We start from the raw sequence: 20,527 nt of genomic DNA on the forward strand, positions 1-20,527 counted from the left end.
GTCACACGGCCTGGGCTCCACCAGCAGCCTCACCTAGACTCCAGCATGGGTGGCTGTTAGGACTAGAAGGAAGATGTACTCATGGTCCTTACAGTGAACACGCCTGGCACAAGGCAAGTACCTAGTGAACACTGTTGTGTTGTTGGTAGTTGCCTTCAGGTGAATCCCAACTCATGGTGACCCTGTGTGTTACAGTGTAGAACGGCTTCATAGGGTTTTCTTCCTTCTTTTTTTTATAATTGTACTTTAGAGGAAGGTTTATAGAACAAACTAGTTTCTCGTCAAACAGTTAGTACACACATTGTTCTATGACATTGGTTAACAACCCCACGACATGTCAACACTCTCCCTTCTCAAATCTGGGTTCCCTATTACCAGCTTTCCTGTTCCCTCCTGCCTTCCAGGCCCTGCACCCAGGGCTGGTGCATCCCTTTAGTCTTGTTTTGTTCCACAGGCCTGTTCAATCTTTGGCAGAAGGGTGAACCTCAGGCGTGACCTCATTACTGAGCTGAAAGGGTGCCAGGGGGCCATACTCTCAGGGTTTCTCCAGTCTTTGTCAGGCCAACAAGTCTGGTCTTTCTTTTTGAGTTAGAATTTTGTTCTACATTTTTCTCCAGCTCTGTCCAGGACCCTCTATTGTGATCCCTGTCAGAGCAGTCAGTGGTGGTATCCAAGCACCATCTAGTTGTACTGAACTCAGTCTGGTAGAGACCGTGGTAGATGTGGTCTATTAGTCCTTTGGACTAATCTTTCCCTTGTGTCTTTAGTTTTCTTCATTCTTCCTTGCTCCCGAAGGGGTGAGACCAGTGGAGTATCCTAGATGGCCGCGCACAGGCTTTTAAGACCCCAGACGCTACTCACCAAAGCAGAATATAGAACATATTCTTTATAAACTATGTTATGCCAGTTGAGCTAGATGTCCCCTGATACCATGTTCCCCACAGACCGCAGCCCAGCAATTTGGTCAGCATAGGGTTTTCTTGCTGTGATCTTTACGGAAGCAGTTCACCAGGCCTTTCTTCTGTAGAGAAACTGGATGGGTTTGAAGCACCAATTTTTAGGTTAGCAGCCAATCATAAACCACTTATGCCACCCAGGCTCCTTCAGGGAACATTGGCTGTTGTTATCTCAGGAGGCACTTAAGGGATACTTGCTGAATGAGAACCCTACCTGTTGCCATCGAATGGATTCTGACCCATAGCGACCATATAAGACAGAGTGGAACTGCCCCATAGGGTTTACTTGGCTGTAATCTTTATGGAAGTAGACTGCCACATCTTTCTCCCACAGAGCAGCCAGTGGGTCTGAACCACTAACCTTTCGGTTAACAGCCAAGCACTTAACCGCTGCACCACCAGGGCTCCTTGAATGAGAACAGGACTGTATAAATGTAGTTAAAACCAGTCTTGACAGTAGGTGAGATAACACTGGAAGGAGAGAAGATGAGAGAGGAGTTTAGATCAAAAAGATAATCAAGATGAAGGTGCTTTTAGAAAGGCTCTAAAGCTCTGTGCAAGTAAAATGTGTAATTCAGAATGTGGTCTGGTTTTAAAACTTCAACAGCTCATTTTAAAACTCTAGGCTCCGTGGTTTCACAAACTTGCAGTTTATCAAAGTGGGAGTTGCTCATTTATGCAGCTCTGGACCAGTCCTGGGCCAGGTATTGTAAGCAACTCCAAGATACAGAAGGGCAGCCTCATCCTCAAGAAACTACAGTCTACACAAGATGGAGCAGCATAACGAATGAGAAAGTGTTTTTAAAACCAGAAAGCATAATAGAAATCATTTTTAGGGTATAGGCTCCTGGGTAGAGACTTATGTTCCCTTTCTCTCCATCTGAGGTCTGGGCGCACGGAGCTCTTTCTGGGAGAACCCCAACCTGGCTGGGCCTTCAGTTCCCTTATCCCTAAAACTGGCTGCCAGTCTCAGCCCACTTCCTACAAGCTGAGTGTCCCCTGCCCCCACTGCCAGCACAGTCAATGACACTTGTCCTTTCCCTCTAACCCTCAGCTGAGCCCTTGAGAACCCTTCCTGCCCCCCCGAAACTGCCTCCAATTACAAAAAAAAAAAAATTCAACCAACTCTTTTTTACTCTGATTAATGATAGCTCACTTTCCTCTCACTTCCAACAGGAGGCTCCTCTGTGGATAGCTACATGGCCACTTGCACTTGGCGTACATCACTCCTGACCTTGAACCAAGTGGTGAGAGGTTGGAAGCTGGGTCTCATTTGACATGTATTTCTGTACAGTTGTACCCAAGGTCCCTGGGTGGCACAAACGGTTTGCTTTTGTCTACTAATTGAAAGGTTGGTGGTTCAAACCCATCCCCCGGCACCACAGAAGAAAGGCCGGGCGATCTGCTTCTGTGCAGATTATAGCCAAGAAAACCCTATGGTTCTACACTATAACACATGCAGTCACCTTGAGTTGGAATCGACTCTACAGTAACAGGTTTGGTTTTGGTGAGGAAGCAACAGATTAAATCACCAGATCAAATGCCCTCTTTCTGTCTCCCTTTCTCCCCCTTCACACTCCCCTTTCCCTCCTAAGAAGCCCTAGGCCCTTGGCCCTTGCCTGATGGAGACCCAGGCATCACCAGCTTCCCTTTGGCTCTGCCCAAAAGTCAGATTCTGCTGCCACAGAAGGGGGAAACAGGAGGCCAGCTGAGCTATGCGTTGACCCCAAAGGAGCCCCGGGCACTCCCTGCCTCCCCAGGATGCCTGCCCAGCTGAGCAGGGAGAAGATAACGGCGGGGGGCGGGAGGAACAGGATGAAGAGAACCATCCGACTCTCAGGGGCTCTGCTAACCAGAACTAAACACTCTTGCAGGAAGAGGGAGGACAGGCCTGGTGTGGAGGAGCCCTGGCGCTGTTTCTTGCTCAAGGCTCACTCCCCTTCCACTCTATTCACCTGCTCATTTCAGCTCTCCCTCAAGCCCAGGACTGGCTACTGTAACCCCTTTCTTAGCTTCCACTAGATCCCTAGACAGTGCAAAGAGTTTGTGCCCAACTACTAACCTGAAGGTTGGTGGTTCTAACCCACCCAGTGGCATGACGGAAGAAAGGCCTGGAGATCTGCCTCTGTAAAGACTGCAGCTGAGGGAACTCTATGGAGCAGTTCTACTCTGTAACACAGGGTGTTGCCATGAGTTGGAATCGACTTGAAGGCAATGGGTTTGTTTCTTTTGTTTTATTTTAGTTTGGCTTCCAGTCTGTACAACTCACCCAAAGATGGCTGCTTTTGAGAATAGAGGGGCTGGCAGTGTAGAAATGACCCTCCACTCTAACTCCCTGAGCTTGGCTGGGATCCGTGTGAGGTGAGTTGTTAGGAGGGAACTGTTCTGGAGGCCCACACCAGAGCTGGCGCCCCTTTGGCACCAGACACAGCTGCACCACATGACACAGCAGGGCATGGGGAGAGAAAAAGAGAAGGTGACACTGGTGGGCTTGTGAAGGTAGAGCAATTTTTCAGTTCTGAATAAAATCTGAAGGGGAAAAAGAAAACCCGTAAGAGATCATTTCCAAGGCTATGACCAAAATCTGGAGAGCCAGTTCAGTGGATGCTGACAATGTCACTAAATTGCTCAGCTCCCTGCCCTTGGCCCAGGAAGCCAGGCCTCAGCCTCACTGCCATGGCAGCCTGGCACAGGGACTCACTTCTCATTCAGGCCTGCAGGGGTGAGGAGGGTGGTGATCTCAGCACAAGCCCTGTCTCCCTCACAGCGAAGGTCCCACAGCTACCCTTCCAGGCTGCGCGGACTCAGAGTTGGATCCTCCACTTGGCCTCCTGTCAGCGTGGCCTTCCGCCAGCCTGAGTGGGAAGCCAGAGACTCATGAGGTTCCTGTCTCCTCAGTTTCTTTCCAGAAATTTTTCAGCACATCATTCCCCCTCCCCCTGCCTCTTCCAGCTCTCCCTTCCTTATCTCCACTCCTGCCCCTAAGAGAATGTGCCCCGTTCCAAAAATGTGAGGTTTCCGATCCCACGGGCAGCTCTGACGTCAGGAATGGAGAGGACCAAGGGGGCAAGGAGGCAGAAATTGTGTGCCCTGCCCCATCCCTGTCCCCATGACACAACAGGAGAGGGGCTTGCTCTCCATAACACAAGAGAAAACATCAAAACATGACCTGGCCCAGCAATGCCGCAAAGGGCCAGCCTGCGACCAAACACCACAGGACCACCCCACTGCCCACACCTGCTGCCTGACCCGTCAGAAAGACCTCAAGGGTGCCTGTTGGACAGTGGACTCTGCTGTCACCCCAGAGCAGAGTCAAAACTTCAACAGTTGTCCCTACTTCTGTCCTATCCACCCAAGCAGCAATGGTGGAGAAAGCAGAGCCACAAGTGTGCCAGGAATACTTCGTAATTTGTCTGAACCTCACTTTCGGTACCTGTAAAATGAGATTAACAAATACCCACAGGCTCTCTGTCACGAATAATGTGCTCCCTTAAACAATTAACTACATGAGACCAAACGGTCAGCAGTTCCCCAAAAGCAAAGATAAGAAAGCAAGGAAGGAAAGGGAAGCTAGATCAATGGAAACAGAATAAACAGAAGAATGGAAATAAGGAGCATGGGGACACACTGTAAAAAATTGTAATCAATGGCATGGAACCATTTGTATTAAAAAAGTTAAAGAGGCACCTAATTTGCTGTGTGAACTTTTGTCTAGAACACAACAAAATATTATTTAAAAAAAAAAAAGCCTCATTGCATTAAAAGATAAAGTAAGAAAGTGCTCCCTTATCTGAGTTATAATTATGGCAACGATTATCCAACTGCTTGGTTAATCAACACGAAAGTGTCAGTCTCATACTGTATGCCAAGGATATTAGACACATTACCTCATTTTCTCTTCACAACAAACCTAAGAGGAAGGTACTGTTATTCCCATTGTATGGATGAGGAGATAGAGGTTCCGAGGTTTATGATTTGCTCCAAGTTACATTGCTAGTGACAACTGACATGTGGACATGGGCACCTCCAAAGCCCATGCTCTTTGCTCTGTAGGACTCTGCCCCCCTCACAAGGGTGGAAAACTTCTACAAGAGTTACAGAGCGCATGGATGGAACTTCTAGAACATGAAACACTGAGGATAAGTTGTCACATTGTACAATACCGACTTGTGCTAAAGGAGATCAGTCTCGAGAAGCTTCTTGCAGGAGTTGAGATCTGCCCAAGCCACATATGAGGGTGGTAGGATGGTAGGGGAGGCAGGTGAGCAGACCACCACGCTGGCCAGTCCTGCAACCCATTGGGGCAAAGATGAGGGCTGGGCCCGATTGGGGCCATGGCAAACCGCCAAGAATGGTCTTTCCTTCCAGAAACTGTGACATCCCCACCCCCCATGATACCCCTCAACCTCTGCCCAGGACTCAATTACAACTTAAGCCAAGTTTGCCCTTAGCTTCTGCAGCCTTCCCACTCTCACCCTCTGTTCACTTGGGGATTCTCCTCCCACTCAAGCACCCAAGGCCCTGAGTTTCCCACACTCCTCTGTTTGTTCTCGACCCTTCCTGAGCACTAGGGTCTCCTAGGGAACTTTTGAAAGCAAAAAAGTGCCCACCCCCATCCCAGAGATCTGGTTTCAATCAGTCTGGAGGTGGTAAGGAAGCCTGGACAACCACCTGGGAGATAAAAGCACTTGCCGCAGGTCACAAAGCTGGTTAATAGCAGAGCCTGGACTAAAGTAGGCTTCTTAATTTCAAACTCAGGTTTTCCTCAGTGACAGTCATGAGCACATGGGGTGACAGTTGCTAAGCACACTCCACACATGGTTCCTGGTCTTTGACTTCCAGGCTAGAGCACTTGCCTCAGCATCACTTCCCCCAGCGACAATGGCCACTTCTGTTTTTCCCGCTTGATGTCATAAGCATGTCCCTCAGCAAACTCTGACTTTTGGACCATGGACAGTGAAAAATACAGCTTTGACAGCCAGGCTGTGTAGAGTCCAAAACAAATTTCCAAACTCCCGTCAACAGCAAGGCCTGTACAGCCACCTAATGTTACACCCCTCAGGTCAGTCCCTGGAAGCCCTTGGCCTTGGTTTCCGTATGTTGAATAGAAAATACGTAATACTTAATAATACGTAATTTATAAGGTTCTTGTAAGGATTACTTGAAATGACACCCACAAAGAGCAATGCCTGACAGAGAAGGTAGCATGAAGTCATTCCACGAATGCTTACTCAGAACCTTCTGAGTGTCCCCAAGACACCCTGTCCTCACAGGGTTCAGTCTAGTGGGGTAGTCAGGCAAGTCAAGAGGCAATGAATTGTATGATCCCACTTACATGAAAACAGGCAAATGTACAGAAACCAAAGTTGGCGGTTAGCGGTTACCACGGGTGGCCGTGGCGGGGGGGGGGGGGGAAGGGAAAGTGAAAGTTACTGATTAAGGGGCATTGAGTTTCTATTCAGGGCGATGAAAAAATTTCGAAGCAGTGATGGTCACTCAACTTGATAAACGTAATTCATGTCACTGAATTGTACACTTGAAAATGTTGAATTGGCAAATGTTTTGTTATATAAATTTTTGCCACAATTAAAAAGAAAAGAGGCAATTAGCATACAGAGAAGCCTGTGCTTTGGGGGCAGCACAGGAGAGGCACCTAACACAGCTGGGGCACACTCCTCAAGGTGGCTTCCTCAGGAGAGGCAATGTCTGACTAAGACCTGAAGGAGCCAGGCAAAGGGGGAAGGGAGATGGGTTGGGGAAGAGCGCAGAAGGAACAGCAGGTGCAAAGAAATGCTAGTGGCTCATTACAGAGAAAGCAGACAGGGTGTATTAAGCCTCCCGTTGTTGTTGTTAGGTGCTGTCAAGTCGGTTCCGACACATAGCGACCCTATGTACAACAGTACGAAACACTGCCTGGTCCGGTGCCATCCTCACAGTTGTGGTTATGTTTGAGCCCATTTTTGCAGCCATTGTGTCAATCCATCCCATTGAGGGTCTTCCTCTTTTTTGCTGACCCTCTACTTTACCAAGCATGATGTTCTTCTCCAGGGACTGATCCCTCCTGATAACATGTCCAAAGTATGTGAGATGAGATCTCATCATCCTCAATTCTGAGAAGCATCCTGGCTGTACTTCCAAGACAGATTTGTTTATTCTTTTGGCAATCTATGGTATATTCAATATTCTTTGCCAATACTATAATTCAAAGGCGTCAATTTTTCTTTGGTCTTCCTTATTCATTGTCCAGCTTTTGCATGCTTTATGAGGCAATTGAAAATACCATGGCTTGGGTCAACTGGGGCTGCCATAACAAATTACCACCAAGTGGCTTTAAACAACAGTTTATACTCTCACTATTCTAGAGGCTAGAAGTTTGAAATAAGGGTGTCAGCAGGACACCTTCCCTGTGAAGGCTCTAGGGAGGAATCCTTCCTTGTCTCTTTTAGCTTCTGGTAGCCCCAGGTGTTCCTTGGCTTGTGGCAGCATCACTCCAATCTCTGCGTCTGTCTTTACATGGTCTTCTCTGTGGTTCTCTCTGTGTCTTCTCTTTTAATAAGAACACTTGTCATTGAGTTTAGGGTCCACCCTGATCCAGAATGACCTCATCTCGATCTTCAACTAATTACCTCTGCAAAGACCCTATTTCCAAATCAGGTCACATTGCAAAGTCCCAGATGGACACAACTTTTTGGGAGACACTATTGAACCCATTATAGACAGCAAGGGCAGAAGTGGAGAGAAATGAGACTTCAGAGTTAGGCAGAGAATACACACTGGCAATGGACTTCATCTAGGGGCGGTGGTGAGCACTGGAAGTGTTTAATGCAAGAAAGTTGTTGTTAGGTGCTGTCAAGTTGATTTCAACTCATAGCAATCCCATGTAACAGAGTAGAACTGCCCCCATAAAATGGTTTTCTAAGCTGTAATCTTCACAGGAATGGAGCCCTGGTGCAGCAGTGGTTAAGTGCTTGGCCGCTAACCAAAAGGTCAGCAGTTCAAACCTACCAGCTGTTTTGCAGGAAAAAGATGTGGCAATCTGCTTCCGTAAAGACTACAGCCTTGGAAGCCCTATGGGACAATTCTACTCTGTCCTATAGGGTCACTATGAGTTGGAATTGACTCGATAGCAAGGGGTTTGGTTTTTTGGTTAATCTTTATGGGAGCAGGTCATCAGATCTTTCTCTAGAGGAGTTGCGGAATGGTTCAAATCACCAACTTTTCGGTTAGCAGCCAAGTGCGTAAACATTAGGCCATCAGGGTTCCTTCCAAGAAAGTTACAGGATAAAATTTAAGCTTCAGAAAGATCATGCTTACGGCAGGGTGAAGGGCTACTGTGTGGGCAAGACTAGACCATAGAGGAACAACACAGAATGCTGTTGCAGCAATTTAGGTGAGAGATAATTCTAGACACTTGATAGATATTTAGGAGGCAGAATAGGCAAGGTTTGGTGGTGGTTTGGATGTTGGAAGGAAGGAAAGGAGTCACATCTTGTTCTCAAGTTTCTGACTTGGGCAAGTGAAAGAGGGAACACGGAAAGAGAGCAAGTAGTGGGAGGGAGGGAGAGAGGGGTCGAAGAGGACATGTCAAGAAGACTCGCCTGGATATATTAGGCTCAAGTTCAGGGGAGCCCTGTGGGCTGGAGATTGAGCCCACAGAAGAACTGGAAGCCGTAAGAACAGGGTGAAAGCCCAGGAAGCTGGTATGGCATAAGAAGACAGCAAACGAGTCCAGAAAACACCAACATTTAGGAGTCTGGCTGATGAAGAGTTCACGAAGAAGACTAATTCCTTCTCAATCCCCAAGGGAAGAGAAGGACCAGGAGGAGGGCAACGGTTAAGAAAGTGACACACAAAGACAATGTCAGGCCCTTTCCCTATCTCCCACCTCTGTCCCTGTTCAGCTCCCTTTCCCTTCACCAAGCAGTGACAACACCTGACCCTTCCCAGGGGGTGATGGGAGGATCACCGTACAGTGATAGAACCCCTATTTCTTTACCCAAGGTTGTTCTATGCTTTTGTTACCTAATCACAGTCTGGACTAGACAAAACCAGGGCTTCAGTTCCATTACCTTCCTCCGTGGTCCATGGTCAGGCCCCTGCTTTGTTTGGAGCCCTCTCACATACCTTCCTGGGGAAAGACCCCCCCACTCTGAGGCTGCACTCTCTAATACAGCAGTCACGAGCCATGTGTGACTGCCGAGCACCTGAAATGCAGTTATTCCCACCTGAGATGGGCTGCAAGTATAAAATACACACCAGATCTCAAAGACTTAGTATGAAAAAAATGTAAAATAGCTCAGGGGTCATTTTCTATATTGATGACATGTTGAAAAATATTTTTTTATATATTGGGTTACTTAAAATACATTATTAAATTAGTTTCACCTGTTTCTTTTTACTTTTTTTTTTTTTAATGTGACTACAGTTGTTGTTTGGTTGCCTTCAAGTCGATTCCAACTCATGGCGACCCCATGTCTGCAGAATAGAACTGCTCCATAGGGTTTTCAAGGCTGTGATCTTTCAGAAGCAGATCGCCAGGCTTATCTTCTGAGGCGCCTCTGGGTAGGTTCAAACCACCAACCTTTCGGCGTTTAACTGTTTGCACCACCCAGGGACTCCAATGTGGCTACTAGAAAACTTAAAATTACATACGGGGCTCACCTTGTGTTTCTATTGGATGGTGCTGCCTTAGAGGACTTCCTTGAGGTCAAAATTTACCTGAAACACAGAAATAGCTTTCCATTTCCCCAGAGCCCTGCTAGCAGAAGGGTGTGGGGAGGAAGGAAGGAACTGTCCTACTTTGCATATATTTTTCATATGTTTTCATTTTATTTTTCATAAGAATAGAAATATCTGTTATTTCTGTGCCCCTCCCCCGTTTTCTAGATGAGAAAACCAGAGGCCAAATTTTAACTCATGTCTATTCAATTCCTAAACCCACAATTTTCCAATAAACAATGTTTTTAAATCTAATAGTTGATAATGGTTTCAAGTTACCCCTTTCAGACAATATCCCTTCATGCTCACAAATGGAGGTCTCTGGGGGGCTCATATGATTGGCAATCAGCTATTAATCTAAAGGTTGGCATTTTGAACCCACCCAGTGGTGGCTTTGTGGAAGAAAGGCCTAGTGATCTGTTTTCATAAAGATTACAGTCAGGAAAATCCTATGAACCAATTCTACTCTGTAACACACCGGACCCCATGAATCAGAATCGACTCAGTAGAAAGGGTTTTATGCCCACAAAGCATCTTATATCACAAATATTATCTTATTTGCTTAAAAAAAAAAATTAAATTATTTTTTATAAGTAATTCTTGTTTAGATTTGTAAGAGATAATATAAGTTGTCATTAGGTGCCATCGAGTCAGTTCCAACTCACAGTCACCCTATGTACAACAGAACGAAACACTGCCCAGTCCTGCACCATCCTCACAATCATTGCTATGTTTGAGTCCATTGTTGCAGCTACCGTGTCAATCCATCTTGTCAAAGGTCTTCCTCTTCTTCACTGACCCTGTACTTTACCAAGCATGATGTCCTTCTCCAGGGACTGGTCTCTCCTGATAACATCTCCAAAGTACATGAGACAAAGTCTCACTATCCTCGCTTCTAAGCAAGGATGCATTGGGCAAAACTGCTGTAAAAGACCTCTTTAAAGTGTTAAAAAGCAAAGATGTCACTTTGAGGACTAACATGCACCTGACACGAGCCATGGTATTTTCAATCACCTCATATGATGTGAAAGCTGGCCAATGAATAAGGAAGACAGAGGAAGAATTGATGCCTTTGAATTATGATGTTGGCGAAGAATATTGAATATACCACGGACTGCCAGAAGAACTAACACATCTGTGTTGGAAGAAATACAGCCAAAATGCTCCATGTATAAGTATACGGTAGAAAATCAAAAGATAAAAAGGAATATAAAAAAGCCGAACCACACTGCCGTTGAGTCGATTCCAACCATAGCAACCCTATAGGACAGAGTATAGCTGCCCCGTAGAGTTTCCAAGGCTGTAAATCATTACGGGAGCAGACTGCCAATCTTCTGTGGAGCAGCTGGTGGGTTCAAATCACAGACCTCTTGGTTAGTAGCTGAATGCTTAACCACTGAGCCACCAGCTCTCCTACAAAAGAATATACAAAGAAAATTCTATCACCCTCCCCACCCCCATTTCCACTCCCCACTCAATCCCTCCACCTACGCACCATCCCCCAACAGTAACCTGTTCTGTATATCCTCCCAGAGACAGCCTATGCAAAATACAAGCAAATACGTATGTGGATATATACCAAAACCAAACCAAATCCACTGCCGTCAAGTCGATTCCAACTCATAGTGACCCTATAGGACAGAGTAGAGCTGCCCCATAGGGTTTCCGAGGAGTGGCTGGTGGATTTGAACTGCTGACCTTTTGATATATAGCCTTTAAAAAATAATTCCGATAGTGTCAGATTATACCCACGTGTTGCTCTTTATACTTAACACTTTCTTGACGACCTTTCCACATCGGTACACAAAGATCAGCCTTTAGATATTTTGAAATGAAAAGAATTTTACAAATTACAAAATCATATTCAAGTTAGGAAACTGAAGTTCAGAGAAGTCATTTGTTTGCTTCCACAGCCCTTGGTGACAGGCCATCTGACCCCTGCCAGAGCTCACTTCCTTTTCTCAGCCTCCCACAGTGTCCTCATCTACCACATAAAAAGAAAAAACAAACAAACCAAACCCATTGCCTTCAAGTCAATCCTGACTCATAGTGGCCCCATAGGACAGAGTAGAACTGTCCCATAGGGTTTCCAAGGAGCAGCTGGTGGACTCAAACTGCTGACCTTTTGGTTAGCAACTGAACGCTTAACCACTGCATCATCAGGGCTCCCATCTACTACATTGTGGCTATAATTCCTGGCCCACCTATTGTGAAGCTGACCTGGGGATTAAAGGAGATAACGAAGCCTAGAATGCCCAATTCAAACAAGAAACATAGGCATTACTACTATTGAATTTTTTTTTTTTGTTGGAGCCACACAGCATCACAAGAGAGGGCAGATTATTTGGGCAAGGAGATTTTCCTCCCCTTGAATCACTCCACAAAGGGAATAACCCACTGTGCTCATCGTATTGGCCCCCACCTGGTGCTCCCCTAGCCCAAGGGAAGATTCTGGCTGGCTCACTGGAAAGGATCAGAATGTTCTGAAGATCTCAGGTGTGACCACCCACATCCTTCTCAGCCCTTCATCTTGTGAGAAGCAGATGACCACGGGTCTAAAGCCCCCAATGACAGACCTCCCCAGAAAGGAGATTCCACTCACAGGCCTGAGACATAAACACAGACACAGGCTTGGAAACCTGGATCAAGGTGAGTGGAAAACTGATTTCAGCCCCAGGCGGGTGTTTATGTATGGTCTGCCACAGGCTGATGTTTTCCAGGCCTGGGCCCAGGACCAGCACAGAGTCTGAGGGGCTGTGCTCCCACACCCACAACTCCAGCCCGGATGTGGGGAGCAACCTGAATGACATGAACCACAGGGAAATTCGGCTGGCCACAGTGTGTAGCTTGTACTGTCCATGCTAGCAAACAACTGGTCAGAAGAATGATGTCTCATTTCCCTTGGTGGCTTTGCCCACAGTGTTGATATCTGGGAGTTGCTTCTCCTACCTTCTTCCTGGGTCTCCCTTGGCTGGTGGTCTGGGGGAAAAGAAAAGGAAAAAAGAAATTCCGAGGGAAGAAAAAGCAAACCCAGACTTACCCAAGTTAAATTCGGACCACTGGCCACCTAGCTTGGACGCATCTCCTCAGCTTCTCCAAGATGGCCCCATGACCCCTGCAAGTGCAAGGAACCCCAAACTGAGCTTGTTAGCACGAAACTGGAGCTTTCCCAGAGCTTTCTGGAGCCTGTCAGAAGAGCCCAGGAGGCACAGAGCCTCCAGAAAGTATGCCTTTCTTTACCTTGGCTCCTCACCCTGAACCAAGCTTCATGCTTCCTCCACCCAGGCAGCTCCACCCATCCTGTTTATAGAAAAGGTGTGAAGAGTTTGAGAAGACAATTTCCCTTCCTCAAGACAAGGCTTTCCCCCAGCTTGCTCTTGTCTGAGCGCTTTACACTCTGGTCTCAATCTCCCATCCACTCTTACTAAAGTGAATGTTATGGATTGAATTGTGTCCCCCCACCCCCCCAAATATATGTTGGAATCCTAACCACTATATCTGTGAGTGTAATCCAGTTTGGGAATAGGGTTTTCTTTGTTGAGCTAATGAGGCCATATCAGTGTAGTTGTAGTTATTAGATGCCATCAGTTTGGTTCCAACTCACAGCGAACCTATGTACAACAGAATGAAACACTGCCTGGTCCTGTACCATCCTCACAATTGTTATCCTTTAGCCCATCGTTGCCGCTACTGTGTCAATCCTCGTTGAAGGCCTTCGTCTTTTTCATTGACCGTCTACTTTACCAAGCATGATGTCCTTCTCCAGGGACTGGTACCTCCTGATAACATGTTCAAAGTATGTGAGACAAAGTCTCACCATCCTGTCTTCTAAGGAGAATCGTGGCTATACTTCTTCCAAGACAGGTTTGTTTGTTCTTCTGGCAGTCCATGGTATACTCAGTGTTCTTTGTCAACACCATAATTCAAAGGCATCAATTCTTCTTTGGTCTTCCTTATTCGTTGTCCAGTTTTCACATGGAAATGAGGTGATTGAAAACACAATGGCTTGGATCAGGTGCACCTTAGTCCTCAAAGTGACATTTTTGCTTTTCGAAAAATTAAAGAGGTCTTTGCAGCAAATATGCCCAACGCAATGCATCGTTTGATTTCTTGACTGTTGCTTCCATGGGCATTGATTGTGGATCCAGGTAAAATCAGTGTAAGATGTGTCTCAAACCTAATCACTTTTGCGATATAAAAAGAGCAGATTAGACACAGACGAGCAAGCACAACTGGGGGAAAGACAGATGTCATGTGAAGATTGCCAAGGAATCCAGGAACAAAACCCAAGTTACAGACACTGAGACAAGGATTTTCCGCAGAGCAGACGGTGAATTCAACCTCCTAGCTTCCTAAACCGTGAGAAAACAAATTTTTTTTCATTAAGGTCACCTACTTGTGGTGTTTCTGTCACAGCAGCACTGAGAAACTAAGTCAGTGAGTGAATTTTCTGCTTGACTGGTCCTAAGAAAGAACAAGCATTAAAAACTGAATATTCAAAGTAGACAAATTAGGGGACAGTCCTCCACTTAATGAAAGAATCAATTATAGACCTTCTTTAAAGAGGCAACTCCCCTGGGGCATTTAAAATACTTATATAGTGTCGATGTTTTCACAATTTTTTGTATAACCCTAATAAAGGTACATACATTTAGGTATAATTCTGTGATATTTTTTAATTCACGCTACAAAAATTTTATTTAGACAGGGCTGGAACGATTATGTCTCTCTCTCAGATGAGGAAAGCCACACTCAAAGGTTATAAGGAAAACAGGTATTCCTACTATTGCACACTGCCTGGCCCGTTGCTGAGACCATATCTCTCAAACTGCCAAAATCCTTGGTTATACTTTCTCCTGAGGGCCCTGGGTGGTTCAGATTGTCTGTGCTTAACTACTAACCTAAAAGTTGGCAGTTCGAACTCATCCAGCAGTGCCATGGCTCCTGCAGAGATTTAAAAAACTACCCATTGCAGTCAAGTTGATTTCAACTCAGAGCATCCCCATAGGGTTTCCAAGGCTGTAAATCTCTAAGGAAGCAGACTGCCACAATCTTCTCCGACAGCGCCACTGGTGGTTTCAAACCGACTTTTCAGTTAGCAGTCAATCGCTTTAACCGCTATGCCACTGGGGAGATTACAGCCAAGAAAACCCTATGGAGCAGTTCTAGTCTATAACGCATGGGGTCCTTATGAGTCAGAATCTATTTGACAGTAGTGGGTTTTTTTTTTTTTTGACACCTGCACTGTCTAAACAAGCAAGCAGGGACAGCCCAGGACCAGAAAGAAAAAATATTACACTTAGACACATGAGAGCTTTCCTGGTGTCCAAAGGACGGTGTGAAACACTCCACACTTACCCCTTAGAGTTGCCTTTCAGTCGTCAGGGAATCATCACTCTCTGGAGTCTCATCTTTTTCTGGACTCTCTGCTTCTTCCAAAACCCCCAAGTACCCACTCATCTTTTCTGTGCCTCCAGCCTCCATCCACCGTCTTGGCTCCATCCATAGAAGCCTTCCCCCAGGCGGCCACTGGGCAAGAGGTTCTTCAACATTCAATACCTGGAGCATCCACAGACCTTCTCTACTCCTACTGGCAGCCTCTCCCCACATTACTTTGATACATTTTTATGCTACACAGTCTCTTCTTGGTCTTATCAATGACCCCTTCCTCCACAGGAGTGCAGGGGAGCAAGAAATAAAGGAGTGAGTTCGAGGAGAAAAGAAAATTCTTTTCTGCCAGTGTGACATTCAGGAGAGGGTGAAGTTCCTGAGACCACCTAGTAAACTGATGCAGCCTCCTAAGACAGCAGTTTTATTTGTTCATAAGTAAATTAAAATATTATAAGATCTATAAAGAAATAGAGTGCAATAACAGCACAAGTTTTAAAAACTAAACCAGGATGCTTCATTCAGGCTTGAGGCAACTACTTTGAGCTCTGCCCTCAGGCCCTGGGAACGTATTTGCTCTCCTCTTTATCCTCAGGAAAGAAGTCCTGGTGCCACAATGGTTAAGTGCTCAGCTCCTACCTGAAAGGTTCACAGTTCACACCCACCAGCCACTCTTCGAGCAAAAGACCTAACAGTCTGCTCACATAAAGATTGCAGCCTAGGAAGCTCTATGAAGCAGTTCTACTCTGTCCTAGAAGGTCCCAATGAGTCAGAATCAACTCGACAGCACACAATAACAACAGCCCTCAAGAAATCCCTGGGTGGGGCAAATGGTTCACAAGCTCAGCTTATGAAACTGAAAGGCTGGAGGTTAAAATTTACCCAGGGGTACCTTGAAAAAAGGCCTGGCAATCTACTTCAACACAAGCATGAGTGTGTGTTTAGCCTAATTCTTGCCTCTTGCCCATTGTAATCTGGCTTCACCAGTACAACCCTCTCTTCAAGCTCTCTGTCACAGGTTGGGTTGGAATTTGGAGTGCAAGAACATCTTTATTAGGGGTCTACACACGTGAAGGGAAGGAGGAGGAAGCAGGATTGGGCAAAGGAGGAAGCTGAGCTGCAATGCAAGCCTGACAAAGACCTATCCAACCAGCAGGAAGCTCTGGAGTGAGTAGTGCCCAAGAGTTGTCCCTTGTTGGGCCTTTATACCCTGCCTTGCTCAGTCACTGGATGCGGATGCCCTGGAAAGGATATGATTCCAGGCAGAACAGGACAGCTGCTGACAAGCGGGGCTTAATCTAGCCTTGGGAACAATAAGGTTTGGGAAGAGAAAGAGAGGGTCTAGAGAACAGGTGAGCAAACATGCAACAGCCCAGGTGAGCAGGGAGTAAGTGGCAGGGACAGCAAAGAAACAGACCTGGCAGAAGTATATGACCCAAATGAGGAAGCAGAAAGGAATCCACTTTTTTTTTAACCAGTTGCCATTGAGTTAATTCTGTGTGTCAGAGTAGAACTGTGTTCCATAGGATTTTGGCTTTTTAATTTGTTGTCGAGAATGTACACAACAGAACATACACCAATTCAACAGTTTCTGCATGTCCAATTCAGTGACATTGATTACAATCTTCTGCCTTTTCTGAATTGTTCCTCCCCCATTAACATAAACTCACTGCCCACTAAGGTTTCTGTCTAATCTTTCTAGTTGCTGTTGTCAATTTGATAGTTCTTTTCATATCTTTAGATGATAGATAGATAGTTCTTAAAAGAGCACAATGATCGAGGTAGGCATTCTTTACTAATTTAAACTATTGTTTGGTTTAAAGGAAGCTTCAGGGGATATTTTTGTTTAAGGTTTAAAGGTTATCTCAGGGCAATAGTTTCAGAGGCTCATCCAGCCTCCATGGCTCCAGAAAGACTGAAGTCCATGAGAATTTGAAATTCTAGTCTACATTTTCCCCCTTTCGATCAGGTTTCTTCTGTAGAATCTCTAATCAAAATGAGGAACCCAATTTTAATGTCTTTCCCCCTCATTATTAAAACATACCTGTCATTGAACACCTACAATGTACAAGGTGCTGGTCTGCATGCTATGAAATGAAGACAGAAGTAACATTCAAGGCTGTGTCTTCTGTGAGCTCACAAGTGAGTTGAAGAGGTAATAAATGTACATGGAAAAACCACACTCATGGCAGAGTGCCATATTTACAATATAGATTATCAATGTGGATTTGCTCATTCAACCAACATTTCTTGAGCTCCTTTTTCCTACCATGCTAAGCACTAGGGATGCAGAGATGCCTAATACCAAGTGTCTGTCCTTGATAAATGCAGAGAAATCACCTCTGGTTGAGGTGGCGGAAGGTCTCCCAGAGCTGGACTCAGAAGGGCTGGTAGAATTTGCTAAGTATCTAGAGAGGAAGCATGTGGGTCAAATGTGGGACCGATGGCTCATGGAAAATCCCAGGTGGGTTGGGGGTGGGGTGGGCAAAAGGGACCTGGTGTGAAAGGACCCAAGTGAGATCAGAAGCAGATTAGAATGGGCAGGACAGTTGGAAACAGACCACAGAATGTGCTGGATGGCACCCACAGATTTTTGGAAATCAGGCTGTGAGGCACCTAGAGCTACTGAGGATTTCTGATCTGCAGTGGAGCCCTAAATGTGCCACCCGAAAGCTCCTACCGCTTCCAAAGTGAGTGGCAAATGGTTCTGGGTGGGGCTGGCTTTTTTATGTGGAGCCTAGAGACTGTGAGGACTGTGTCCCAGCAAAAAAAATTAGTAGTCCCATTATCTGGTGGCCATCTCTGAGTAACTGCCCTCCCAGAGGTCCCCCCAGCTATGGATACTGACCTGAGCCTATAGGAGCCCTTCAGCCCTCCCAACATGACTCTGGAGACCTGGATAGCTGATCTCCAGCATTCCTTGTTCCTTCCATTTCCAAGAAGACACAACAGAGGGCTCCCTGTCACATCAAACTCCCCCCTCCATTGCCACCCAAAAAGGGAAGGTGATGAACCCCGAGGCCCACAGCAAAATCCAAGCTGGCTCTATGAGTCCAGGGAGTGCTCTGATAGAGTCAGGGCCAGCCAGGTTGGTTGAACATTATCTCCTCAGTTATAAGATGCACAAGATTTATCTTCAGGTACTGCTCAGGCAGCATCTGTGCAGTGTGTGTACATACATGCGGGGTTCCCAGACACAGGATGTTGGGTAACCCAGCCCTGATGTCCCAGCCCAACAAGCAGCCAAGGTATTGCAACAGGTTTGCCTTTGAGGGTACCAGCAAGCAAACCTCCCTGTGAGAAGGTCATTGTCCCCACAAACACTGAAATCGTGAACAAATTCCACCATGTGCTCCCTCTTCTTACAGAAAGTCCTGTACAGCTGAAATCAAACACCAAAAGCAGCCTAGACTTTAAGCTACGCACCTAGCTTTTCGCCAATGTCTGTTATTGTTTTCAGCTGCTGTCAAACCAACCCTGACTCATGAGGATCCCATACACAACAGAACAAAACACTGCCCAGTCCTGCACTGCTCCCATGATCAGTTGCAGATTGGTTGGATTCATAGGGTTTTCATTGGCTGACATTCAGAAGTAGGCCACCAGGCCTTTCTTCCTAATCTGTCTTAGTCTGGAAGCTCCACTGAAACCTGTTCAGCATCATAGCAACACGTAAGCCTTGGCTGACAAATGCGTGGTGGCTGCACTTGAGCATTGGCCAGGAATCAAACCTGGGTCTCTCTCATGGATGAAAAGAAGTCTACCAGTGAACCATCACTGCCCACCCACCAATAAATGTGCGTGATTTAATGGTAAAGGCACCCAATAAATGTGCGTGATTTAATGGTAAAGGAGGCATAAAAAGTCCACCCCTAGGGAGCTTTGTAGTATACGGAAGTGAGGAAGAACAGTTCCATTGCTTTACATTGGGATGATGGTAATTGTAGCAGAGGTGGGGTATTGATAGGGAGTGATATAAGTTGTGGATTTACTAAATCAGAATCTCTGGGCCATTAATAATCAGCATTGGTATTTTCTAAAGCTCCCTAAAGGAAGCCAAAGAGTGAGAACCAAATGCCCCAAGGAGAGGCATAAAGAGGAGACTTCTTTCAAACTGAATCAGGACCCTGAAATAAAATTAATCAACCACTTAAAAAAAAAAAATTATTGAGGAGGCAGGGCCAAGATGGCAGAATAGTCAGATGCTTCCGGTGTTCCCTCTTACAACAACAACAACAAAAAAAAAAGACCCCCAAAAAGAAGTGAAACGATTATACATATGACAAGCTAGGAGCCCTGAACATCAAGGGCAAAGTTAGAAAACAGACTGAGTAGCAGGGGGAGGGGCAGACGGTTCAGACACAGCAAGGAGTTGCTGGACCTTAATAGTCAGGAACCCTCAGGCACCATTCCCTTGAGTGACCATGGCAAGGTTGGAGGTAGTGTTCTGGACCCAGTTCCTCAGGGAGAGACAGTGAGCCCAATAGCCTACTCACACCTCCAAAACCAGAGAAGAAGACACTCTCAGTAAAAGCTAAGTACTCACGTTTATTTTACCACGCCCCCAGCCCACAAACCAGCTTCAGTGGCTGTCTATTTCCCTGGACCTGAGATAGGTCCTGCTACGCATCCTGAGCCATTCTCCTGGCCTTGGAGAAGGAATAAATTCACAACTGGGGAAAAAGATAATCTGCCAGCTCCACTAAGCTGGGGAGCTAAGGACAAAAGCAGCCCCTGCCCAGGCACAAATGGTCTGCAGACGTTGAATACCTTTCACTTCTGCATGGACCTGTGTGGGCCCATTTCAGGAGAATAGGCCCTTGTTGGCAGACTGCAACTGTTTCAGCTGTGAGGTGGAGAGGTGGGTGTTTGATGTTTGACACCACTTTGCCTATTAAACACGGTCCTCACCTACCCACATTAGGGCCTGAGGACTGGTGGCCCCACCCATGTCACCTAGCCACCCATGACAGGGGTCCAAGGATAACGGGCACCTCCCAGTCCTTACAACCAAAAGCATTGGGTGCCCATGGTCTGGCTGCAGAACACACCTACCTGTGTGCTTTAGGGAACAGGGATGTGTTTTCCTCACAGACACTCAGGGAATGGTTGTCAGCCCCCTGCCTTGTTCAGAGTGTGACCCCCTGCTGCATCCATATACCTGTACATACACCAATCACCCCTGCCCCACTAACACTGTAGGACAGAGCCTGTACCACACACTTGATGACCAACTACCTGGACACCTGAACTGAATCCATACAGGAAAACTGAATGGACTCAGGCTCATATACCTGGTAACAGCTCTAGCAATCTGGTGACATGACGTTAGAGCTTCAGAGGTGAAAATAATCAAGCTAGCTCACTCAAGCAGCCCATCTGGGCATATCAAAACAAAACAAAGCAAGAAGCTAGGATACAGTAAGCAAACATAAAATAAACAGATACGATAACTTATAAATGCC

General features: G+C 46.2%; 1 long non-coding RNA gene across 2 annotated transcripts in view; it reads right to left on the reverse strand.

Annotated features, from left to right (window-relative positions):
• LOC111749593 (uncharacterized) overlaps positions 1–13,337 on the reverse strand; it is a 103,461-nt gene extending 90,124 nt beyond the window's left edge. For both annotated transcript variants that reach the window (XR_002784800.2, XR_002784799.2), the window contains exon 1: positions 12,715–13,337. This is a non-coding gene — a long non-coding RNA (uncharacterized LOC111749593). The remainder of the gene's footprint in view (positions 1–12,714) is intronic.
• Positions 13,338–20,527: the final 7,190 nt, after the last annotated feature.

The sequence above is a fragment of the Loxodonta africana genome, chromosome 11 (assembly GCF_030014295.1).
Source record: "Loxodonta africana isolate mLoxAfr1 chromosome 11, mLoxAfr1.hap2, whole genome shotgun sequence".
Taxonomy (NCBI): domain Eukaryota; kingdom Metazoa; phylum Chordata; class Mammalia; order Proboscidea; family Elephantidae; genus Loxodonta; species Loxodonta africana.